Source organism: Phoxinus phoxinus, assembly GCF_949152265.1.
Source record: "Phoxinus phoxinus genome assembly, chromosome: 21".
Taxonomy (NCBI): domain Eukaryota; kingdom Metazoa; phylum Chordata; class Actinopteri; order Cypriniformes; family Leuciscidae; genus Phoxinus; species Phoxinus phoxinus.
Genome location: NC_136896.1, coordinates 29,452,072 through 29,462,603, shown reverse-complemented (window position 1 = coordinate 29,462,603; position 10,532 = coordinate 29,452,072).

Genomic DNA, 10,532 nt, shown 5'->3' with positions numbered 1-10,532 from the left:
TATAGGAAAAGGAGGGGTAAGGAAGTTGTGGGTGTGGGACACTGCAAAACTGCCCAGATTCAAGACCAGTTGCCTTTAAATCAAACCCCATCAAGGGGCCGTGATTTGGTGCGGGGGGGCTGATTTGGCACGGTTTCCACGTGTGACATCTCTTGCTGTGGAAGTGCAGAATGGCAAAAACAGCTTGGCTGGACACAGAGTATAGTTGTGTAAATGCTAGATTAAATCAGATTTATGCTTTTCAGCATAAGCAGTACATCTGTCTTTCTCAACCACGCCGACCCTCTTTTCTCCATGCTTTCAGTAGGTACGATGCTGTTGAATTAATGGAGCAGAGTGGAGTGTCCACATGGGAGGTTTTTCCTGCTTCTTTTAACGTCTTTTTCATCTCAGTTCACTTGCATGTTCTCGTGCTGTTCGATTTTGCCATATATTATTGATGAGAAAGCGTAGTGAATTAATGAAAACCAAGCCAAGTTGACCCTTCACTATCTCTTACTGTTACTGTTGCTACTCAGCCAATCATCAGAACATCATTTAGGAAAGAACAAGATATTTATATTACTAACACTATTAACACATTAGTTTAGGGTCCAATTCTCACTGATAACTGGTTGCTTAATAGCATATTACTAAGATACTGTCTGTATATTAGTACTTATAAAGCACATATCAATGCCTTATTATCATATTCTACATATTATATTAATGCATGATCATATTCTACATCCCTTAATCACCCAATAAAAGTAATTAGGAGTTTATTGAGGCAAAAGTTGTAGTAATAGTTAGTTAATAGTGAGAATTGGACCCTAAACTAAATAGTGACCCACCTGGATTATAACTAAAATGGTCAAATTTAGGAATTCATTGGTATTAAAATTATCTTTATTTATATGGCCAATACCTGATAAATGGCCAATATTACAATGCTACTGTTTTTTGTCTAATTAAATGAAAAATAAAACACTAAAAACTAGTTTTAAGTGCTAACAGGTCATTTAGGCAGCACAACATTACGTTTATGTACAGTATGAAAATGTTATATTAATTTGGGATTTGCTAAAAATATATATTTAACAGTGTTGATAAATTATAAACTGTGTTTCTAAAAGATCCAATGTCGACAGATGCCAAACAAAAAAAAAATTTTTACGGAAAACATCTCTATGTAATATATTGTGCATCCTTAGGCTATTCATCTGTGGATTGGGATGCATTATGGTTTTGCAAAGCATTGTATATGCATTTTAAAATACAGAAATGTAATTAAAAACTATAGCACAAGTGAACTGAACTGTCCCTAACATTTCTACAACACATTGATTATTGCGACCTCTTTGGTTACTATCAACGCCACAGTGACCTAAATCAATATGTCAATGCAATTATTTTAAGTTTGTAGTGTTAATTTACCTTGGAACAAAAGTTTTCTTACTGATGTTGCAGAAACTTTTGATAGCATTGAAATCCAGGTCATGATCCTATTATCCAGTACTCAGCACAGTGGACCTCAAAGCTATATCCACTTGTACTAAGTTACAAAGATGAGCTCAGCCAATTGTTCTCACCTTAAGAGTTCCTCTCTAGTGTTTATTGGGTACGATGTCAGACAGGGTCAGACACAAAACTGAGGCGTTGAGACCGCTATAACAAGGCCCACCTGTGGATCATACTACCACTGTTAAAGAGAAAAGACAGAATAAGAGCGTTAGCGTGGACAATGATCTGGCAACTATAAAAAGAAACAAGCGAAGGGCCAATATTAAACTGACAGCTGTTATAAGAATTTCAAAATAAAGTCTTTATGTATTCAAGAATACAAAATTGATAGGCATCCTAGGACAACTGGACACAAATATGCTATACAGACTACATTAGTCATCTGGAGTGATTTGACTTTTCGGGGGTGTCACGTATACAGTATCTGCGCCGCCGCATACAGGAGTGATGGATCGCTTGCTCTCAGCAGGCACTTCAGAAGACTTTCTCTGATTACATAATTGGCTCACAACACCACAGGGAGAAGGTCCTGTTTGATATTTCACGTCTTTGGTGGGTCTTTTGGCCTTGAGCGGTCCGCGAGTCTACGAGGGAAAGCGCCACTGTCCGTTCGGAGGGTTTTATGTTTAGTTTGTTTTGGCCGCCGGATGCATATCGTTCCGATGACATTCTGCAGACATTTCCAGCTTTTTGTTTTAGCTCCATCCATCTCTCTGTCTGTCTCCCTCTCAACCCTCAAAGAAAGAAAGAGGCGAGAGTTATGTCTCCCCCTGTGTTCTCACTCACTCAAACCTGGCTCGAGAGTTTTGTGGAGTGGTAATACGGGGTTCGCCGCGTCTCCCAGCGTTCCACTTTTTGGCAGTCTCGTGGACCTCCTGACCCCCTGTTTGCTCCCCGGCCCCATCGACTGATGAGTGATGGCTAATAAAAAGGTCCTCTCTTGCCCTGGAGTGTGTTAAACATCTCACTGGCAAAGCAGAAGCGATTTCTCACTGTCTGGTTATCCGCACACGTTTGCATACCAGCACCCTTCAGACAAATTAGAGGTGGCGGGAGGAGGCGGGATAAATAGCAGGTACACAAAACCAAAGAGGGACAATATGTAGCCTAGTTTTGTAAAAAATTGAAAATGTGCAATTATTACCTTAAACGAACACTCCACCTTTTTTGGAAATGGGCTCATTTTCCAACTCCCCTAGAGTTAAACAGTTGAGTTTTACCGTTTTCAAATCCATTCAGCCGATCTCCGGGTCTGGCGATAGCACTTTTAGAAAGCTTAGCATATATCATTGAATCTGATTAGACCGTTAGCATCTCTCAAAAAATGACCAAAGAGTTTCGATTATTTTTCTATTTAAAACTTGACTCTTCTGTAGTTACATCGTGTACTAAGACCGACATAAAAAGTTGTGATTTTCTAGGCCAATATGACTAGGAACTATACTCTCATTCCTGCGTAATAATCAAGGAACTGTTGCCGTACCAGCAGCGCAATGATATTACAGACTTAGTGCCGGTCACGCTGGAAGTTACCGAGCTGGGGACTATTTTCAGGCGCTGCGTAATATCATTGCGCTGCTGGCACGGCAGAACAGTTCCTTGATTATTACGCAGGAGTGAGAGTATTGGGTAAGGTAACTGAGTAAAGGGTAAGGTTTTGGGTTGGGGGGGTAGTTTTTTTTAGCTATAATTACCATGAGTCTGTATTCATTTGATAGTATAATTTATTTTATGTTTCACGACTCGTATTTCATACTTCAAGCAATATAAGCTAGTCTTACAAACATTTTAAATGATTTACTTCAAATTATTGTTTTAGTCAATGACATCCAATCTTGTTTCTTCACGGGAGGTGTAAGAATTTCCCTTTTTGAATTTTCTATCATTTTTGCAACAGCACTTCCCCGGCATTGACAGAATTTTCCAGCTTTCCGTGTTTTCACTGTTATTATTCCTTATACTACCGTACCATAATACCGTAGCTATCGTGCATCTTCTGAAGAGTACAGAATCTTCTGATCAAAACAGGCATAAAAGGAGCTGAAACACGCAATAAAAGCATTGCTTACGCACATTGTAGCTATACTGTTTGAAAAAGACGTGATTTTCTCAGCTTTTTTTGTTCAAAATGTAGCTTTTTTAATGAAAATGAAAGCTTAAGTTCTGCCAGGAAGACTTAATTACTACGTCACTTATTACCTTCATTTCTATCCAATCACGTCTTTATACTTTCTGTATAAAAGATCGGTACTTACACATGTTTGAGTTCGCAGATGCCGACGCGACAACAACCTCCACCCTCCCCACCACCACCAGGATGGTCCTGTCCAGGGGGGTGGTCCAGGGTCCAGGGTCCAGGGTCCAGGGTCCAGGGTCCAGGGTCCAGGGGGGTCGGCTGCGCCCCTGCCTTCGTCTTTAGGCAGGAGATGCAGATCCGCTACCCTCGGATTACGAACTATGGACGGGGCCTACGCCAAATAACTTTATAAATAATGCTTGCTGGGCTGTCAATAAATGTATGCTTCATTACATAATTTTAGTATTTCTGGTAGAACTTACCCACATTCAAGTGTTGATAAAAAAAAAAAAGAATGCATGAAGCTACAATAAAATGTTTGTTGTTTTGTTTGTTTGTTTAAAAGCATATCCTCAGTTCTTTCTTTTGATATATTTTACACATAAATATTCTGGTGGCCATTAATTTTTTTTATTTATTTTTTTGATAAAAAAATATGGCAGTGTTTGGCATATTTTTTCTTTCTTTTTTTAAGGAAAGTGTTAATCACATCTTGGGTTACCTGTCATTTTTACGATTTAATTTCATAACAAAAATGATGGCATTTGAAGGTCAGTATTTTAACAGGTATGTGTGAAGACTCAAATCGTCTGACTTTACAATACTATAATAACAAACATTTACAAATCAGATCTTTACTATACTACTTATGCTTCAAATTTTACTTCATTCAATCTATGGGGGGGGGGGGGGAATCTAATCTCCCCAAGTAAAAAAAAAATGAGAGAGACAAACATTAACATGAGTTTGCTTGACTTTAACATGCTTATTTGCAAATGTGATGACAAACGCATAGCTAACCCTTTGCAGGCCTGCTATTACACTCCCAAGATCTGTTTGTTAGGACAGATGGTCTGGAGCGTCTCTAAGCTGAAGGCCCTCGTCTGTAAGGGGAAAAAATGGGTTGCAAAGTTACAAAGCCATAGACAAAGATTCCTGTCAAAGCTGAAAGCAAATGTGTGGACCATTCCTGAATATACAGGAGAGAGACACTTTAAAGGCAGAACGACTGCAGAGATAAGTTGAAAAGTTACTAATTTCCCTTTGAGAAAAGCCAGATTGCTAAAACTAAATCATCTTGTTCAGATCATTCTGATGATATAAATGTTAGTGCATGAATCTTAATAGATATTATAGGCCAGACTATGTTGTAAAGCCCAGCGGCGGGTCTTGCCCTCCATTATGAGAGCTATTGGTGTGTTTTGCTACCATGAGGACGCGCAGGCTGGTATTGTGCTAGTTTTGGCCAATATTTTATTGCTTTTAAAGCTTCTGCTTCCTTCCTCGGATGAAGTATTACAACTACTGTTTGTTATTGAGCCAAGAAATCACAGGTAACAGAGGCCATTCACCATCCGCCAGAAGGAGGGGTTGTGCACTTCACGGAGAATTGACTTTATATTGAGTCTCATAAAACACTGCAAGCTTCTCAAAGACGTTTCTATGGAAGCAAATAAATAGATGTGTTTTTCCCCGTCCCTTTCTGGAGTCAGAAGCGAGATGGTCACCATCCAGCCTGCATCTCTTTTGGCAAAGGATCGTCGGTATGTTTGGAAAAATACTCCACCGAGGGTTTTTGGGTCATTAATAAAGCCTAATTGCAGCTAACCTAGCTGTTATCGGCTTCTCCTTAAACAAGCAATTTGCTATGAAATTCGAGAGTCCGCACTCATTTATGCTGTGTTGGTCAGTTCAGCGTTTATATAAACACTTTATAAATCCTTCATATGAAGACGTGCGAGCCTGCGGCCGGCCTCTGTTGCCTCCAGCTCTTTCTTCATGCTTATTTTAAAATGAGGCCATCTCAGATGTTTCTTATAGTTTATTGAGGAACCACAATCCATCGACAAAAAAAAAAAAAAAAAAAAAAAAGTCCTGGATTGCGATTTCTTGATTTGGACTTTAGAGTTATTGCCTTTGTCTGCGCTCAGCAAAATATACATGTTTCATTTCTAGGGGAAAGTTGAGAGAGACTGCCAACGACACTGAAAATTAGGGCTTCGTTTAGCAGGAAATTACAAATCCGCCTTTCAGACGACGGCATCCTACCTGTACATCACCCGCTAAAGACCTGGAGGAGATCGGTCACGGCCCGACCCATGACGGAGTCAACTTGGACCGTTTATTTCTCATTTACATCATGATGTTCTAAACAACATCTTCCACATTATTATATGTAGTGCAAATGACTTCATTAAGGGGGTGGTTTCACTTGAAAAAATACAATATTTGATTAAGAGTCAGTGATGTACAGAATAAAGGTGCAGTTACGGTTTGCATTTGCTTTTTTACTTAGTTAAATATTAAAATTAGGCTATATGGCAAAATGCCACAGCCTAATTTAACTCGTTTCCTTCCATTGATGGCATTTTCAAGCTTTCAGTGATTTCACTGTTATATGGTAGGGGTCGCTATTATGCATCTTCTGAAAGAGTACTGAATCTACGGATCAAAACTCAGGCAAAAAAGAAGCAGAAACAAGCATTGCTAATGCACATTTTAGTCTCGATTTTCTCAGCTTTTTGTTCAAAATATTGCTTTTCTTGATATTTAAGATGTCATGTGGTGTAACCAACAGGTAAAAAAAAAAAAAAAAATCCTTATACATTGAATACATGTGAGGATACACATTTGAATCATTATTTCATAAATGTTTTTGTTTCATATATTTAAGGTAAAAATATTTTTGTATATATAAATGCATGTTTTTAGCAAGTCTCACCATTAACCTCGCCATGTCGTAAAATAATCTGAACGTTTTTAGACTTGTTGACCTTGACACATAAAAAGTTCTTATTATATATTATATTATAATATAATAAAATTATATATATTTTGTGGACAAAAGATAGACAAATCTTTAAAAAAAAAAGTTAAATATTAAGGAATAATAATTAAAGATCAAAAATGTATTTTAACACAAATTAAAACATGCTCATGAAAGCATTTGTACTGTATGTATGAATTGCATTTTAAGTTAGTTTTGAATAAATTAATGTGGGAAAAAAAATCACATCAGTGACCCTTAACCTCTTAAAAACACAGCGTGGATGTGCTCCGATCATCACTCACTCCAGAGCTGCGTCCTCAATCCTCATTTGAGGCTGGGAGTTTGACGAGGATCCAAGAGAATACAACACATGGCATATAAACTACAGGCCAGCCGACAAGGGACCCATCCGAAAATCAGCGCTACATCAGGGCCGTAACCGTGAGAGGAGATGAAAAATGAAAAGTTTTACAGCCTATGTCTTCCATATGAGGGGCGCAACCCCATGATGGACGCTTGCAGCTGTGGGACTGTGGGACGCGCTGGGAGTGATGATTTGCATAGCCATTGGTCAACAGCTGCTGATGTCATTAAGGGTGACTGGGAGAGGTGTATTCATCCGTTCTCCTACCGGTCTTTCACGACCAGCCCCTAAAAGTTTTAAAAGTTGCATTTCTAAACTGGTCTGCTTCTGCGGTTTAATGCTGCCTTCACATGCGATCGGAATTATCATGTGACTTTCCTAGTTGCAAATTGAACATGAACGCCCTCTCAAGTCATATTTACCACTGGGAAGCTCAGGGATGATTTTGAAACCCAAGTTCCTGAGTTGGGTGTCCCATTAACGTTAAACATAGCAGAGGGGAAAACGTTTTTCCACAACCACTACATCACCTTGTCTTCCTGTTAAGATTTTTAAGCATATTTACATCCATGAATAACCATTTGAAGAATATTCTATATTTTATACACAGCAAAAATAGCACATATTTGACTGAAATGTCTAGATAGCGCAGTGAATGTTTGTGATACCAACTGCTTTGACAGACCGGTTGAAGATCCAAACAAAACTATTACATAGTTCTGGCATGAAACTCTGAATGGTGCAGGCTGATAGGTCTTTAGCTTATTGTTAACAATCATATCTACTTAGCACAGCTGATTGGTTGCATCAGTGGCCAATGGGCTTGCTGCTCAAACAGTCAAATACTTGGCATTGTTTGCAATTAACAGGACGCTTTCAGAGCCCTCCCCCTTCCCCAGCTCCACCTGTAAAGATCTGCTATGGGGTTAATGTGCAGATGCAGCATGACTTACAGAACTATTCCTTATTCTTTAAAGACCAAATACAGTAACATTGTAGTGATGAGTCGTTCATGAACGTTCATGTTCATTGCATCTGTCACGTGACAAATGAACGAAAGACTCGGAAGATAAAGTAATTATTTATGTTCCCTGTAAATTATTTTTGACTGCATTATAATAATTTCTCAATTCCGAATATGCTCAAGATTGCGTATGTGGATGTGTTCAGGGAATTTGCCTATTAAAAGTATAACATTTAAAGTCCCTTAAATTAACAAAATGACTAATCCGAACTTCCCATCACTATAACATTGTCATATCCATTGCCATACCAATCTCCAGAGAGTTGTTATGACAGAATAGAGGTTATACACAATCATAATCCAAATGACAGGCAAATGATCAGAACCACAGGGCAAATAATCCAAATATCAACAAAGTTCAAAACAGAAGTAAATCCAGGCAGAAGATCAGAACCATAACACTGGAAAACAATAGAGAGCACTCAGAAATGGGTGCTTTCACACTGGTAGTTTGGTTCGGAACGGGGCACGGCTCGCATGAAAAATCGCTAATGTAAACGCTGTCGTGCGGAGCCGGGAGCGCACTGGGGTATACCGAACCCGAGACTACCTATAGAGGAGGTGGTCTGAGTTCGGTTGCTCCTGAACCGCGCCACGGTTCGCGTGAATATGAAAGCAACACGGACTCGGGTGCGTGCTTGTTCAGGAAGTAAAGTGACCTGCGCATGCGTTTTAGCTGATTATTATGAATTTAGTTAAATAAAACGCATGTAAGGGATGGTAGTGTTGATGATTTACCTTGGATAAGACGAGCGAGTGTATTCGCGCATAGCGCATGGAATCAGGGAGACAAATTTGGAAATCCACCGTCTCCTCAAAAGAGTCCGTTTGCAAGCAGCAGAAGACCACCTTATGCGACACACACACACACACACACACACACACACAAACACACACACACACACAGTAAACCTTTGTTCACTCAGCTGTAGCTCAGAATTAATTAAAAACACAATATATTGACCCGCGTTCTGTTTTCTATCATGCGCCGTGCACGTTTGCGATGACGTAATATGCACGCAAACGCACCAGGGTTCAGTAGAATCAAGTTGAGTGTGAAACCAGAGCAACGCTGCGGGGGGCGCCGGAAACAATCACGCTCGGGCTCGGACCGCAGCAAATGAGCCCAGTGTGAAAGCCCGCCTAATACTAACAAGACTTTGCAAAAAGTCCGAGAAAACACAGGACTTATATAAGCAGAGCTTAACAGGATAATGACATACAGCTGGAAGTAATCAGGCATGATGAGTCCAGGCAATGGGTTATGGGAAATGAAGTTCATGATCAGATAACAAAGCAGACGGGAGGAGTGCCCTCTGGTGGAGATCATGGACACTACATATGGTGGACGTGACAGTTTGTCAACAAACTTTACATTTTGGCTTTAAAAATCAACAAGAATAAACTTGGAATAATTCCTATTCTTTCCGACAACAAAGCGGTTGAACGCGACGAGTGTGTAATCACAACTTCGTATGCAGGAAGTAGGAAACTTCCGATGGCATGTGAAGACAGCATAACAGTGCTCGACAATGTCAAAATGATTGAGATGACCACTCAAATAAAAGAAGGTGGGATTTACTGTTCGCAGAAACCAAACGCGAATGCAAGCACGACACTGCAGTTTTTAACAGTGAAAGAGTGTGAGATAAGCTGCTCAACATTTAATATTTGACAGTAACCCCAATAATATCCAGGGATGGCCAACTTTTAGTCAAATTTTTCCATTTAATCGAAAATATAGGCTTTCATTTACATGATTCATGTCATTGATAATTGAATATGACGAAACAAGAAGCATTTTTTAACATATTGAATATGTGAGTATTTTTTAATAAAAATATTTGCAAACAGTTCAAAAATTCTTGTTCTTATAATGTTCTTCTTTCTTTTTCTTTATTCCCTAAAACGACCTATTTATTTAAAAGACCCCTCCCAAAAAACAAGCCCAATGCTCAAGACATGATTACGCTCTTGCTTCTGTAAACTCCCATAATTCTCCTTTTAGTGTTGGACAAGCTTCTTTCCTCGAGGGGAAAATCGTAATGTATTTAATATCTCAATCACGATAGGCAGGATTCCAGATCTCGGTTAGAAACCGGTCTTGCATCACTGAAACGAGACGAAGTGTAAACTTCTGACCGCATTGTGAAAGCACCATTTACCGAAGGGAATGAGATTGAAGATCATTTGCAAGCGGTGAACTTTTGTCTTGTGGATGACATAAACGTGCCAAAAAACAAATGCAACGATAGCCGCTCAAAACGGGTCCGAGAAAATGGCCCCTATTATAAGAGAAGATTTACTGTGGGCAAAGCTCATTAGACTCAAGAAACTAGTGGAGACACAGTGAATAATGGCTTGTCTCGGTGTGTTTGTGCAGTCCTCTTTAATCTGTGTCACAGTGCCCGCTGTGCTGTGGATGTTGGCACGTGTCCCGCTGGATAACTGACAGTGCCCACCATACGCCCTTCTCCTGTGCCCTCCTCACCCCGCCTGAACCCAGTGCTTCTCAAAGCGCTCCACCTGACCTGGCACCACCACCGCTCTCTGCCGCCACTCGTACGCCTCCATA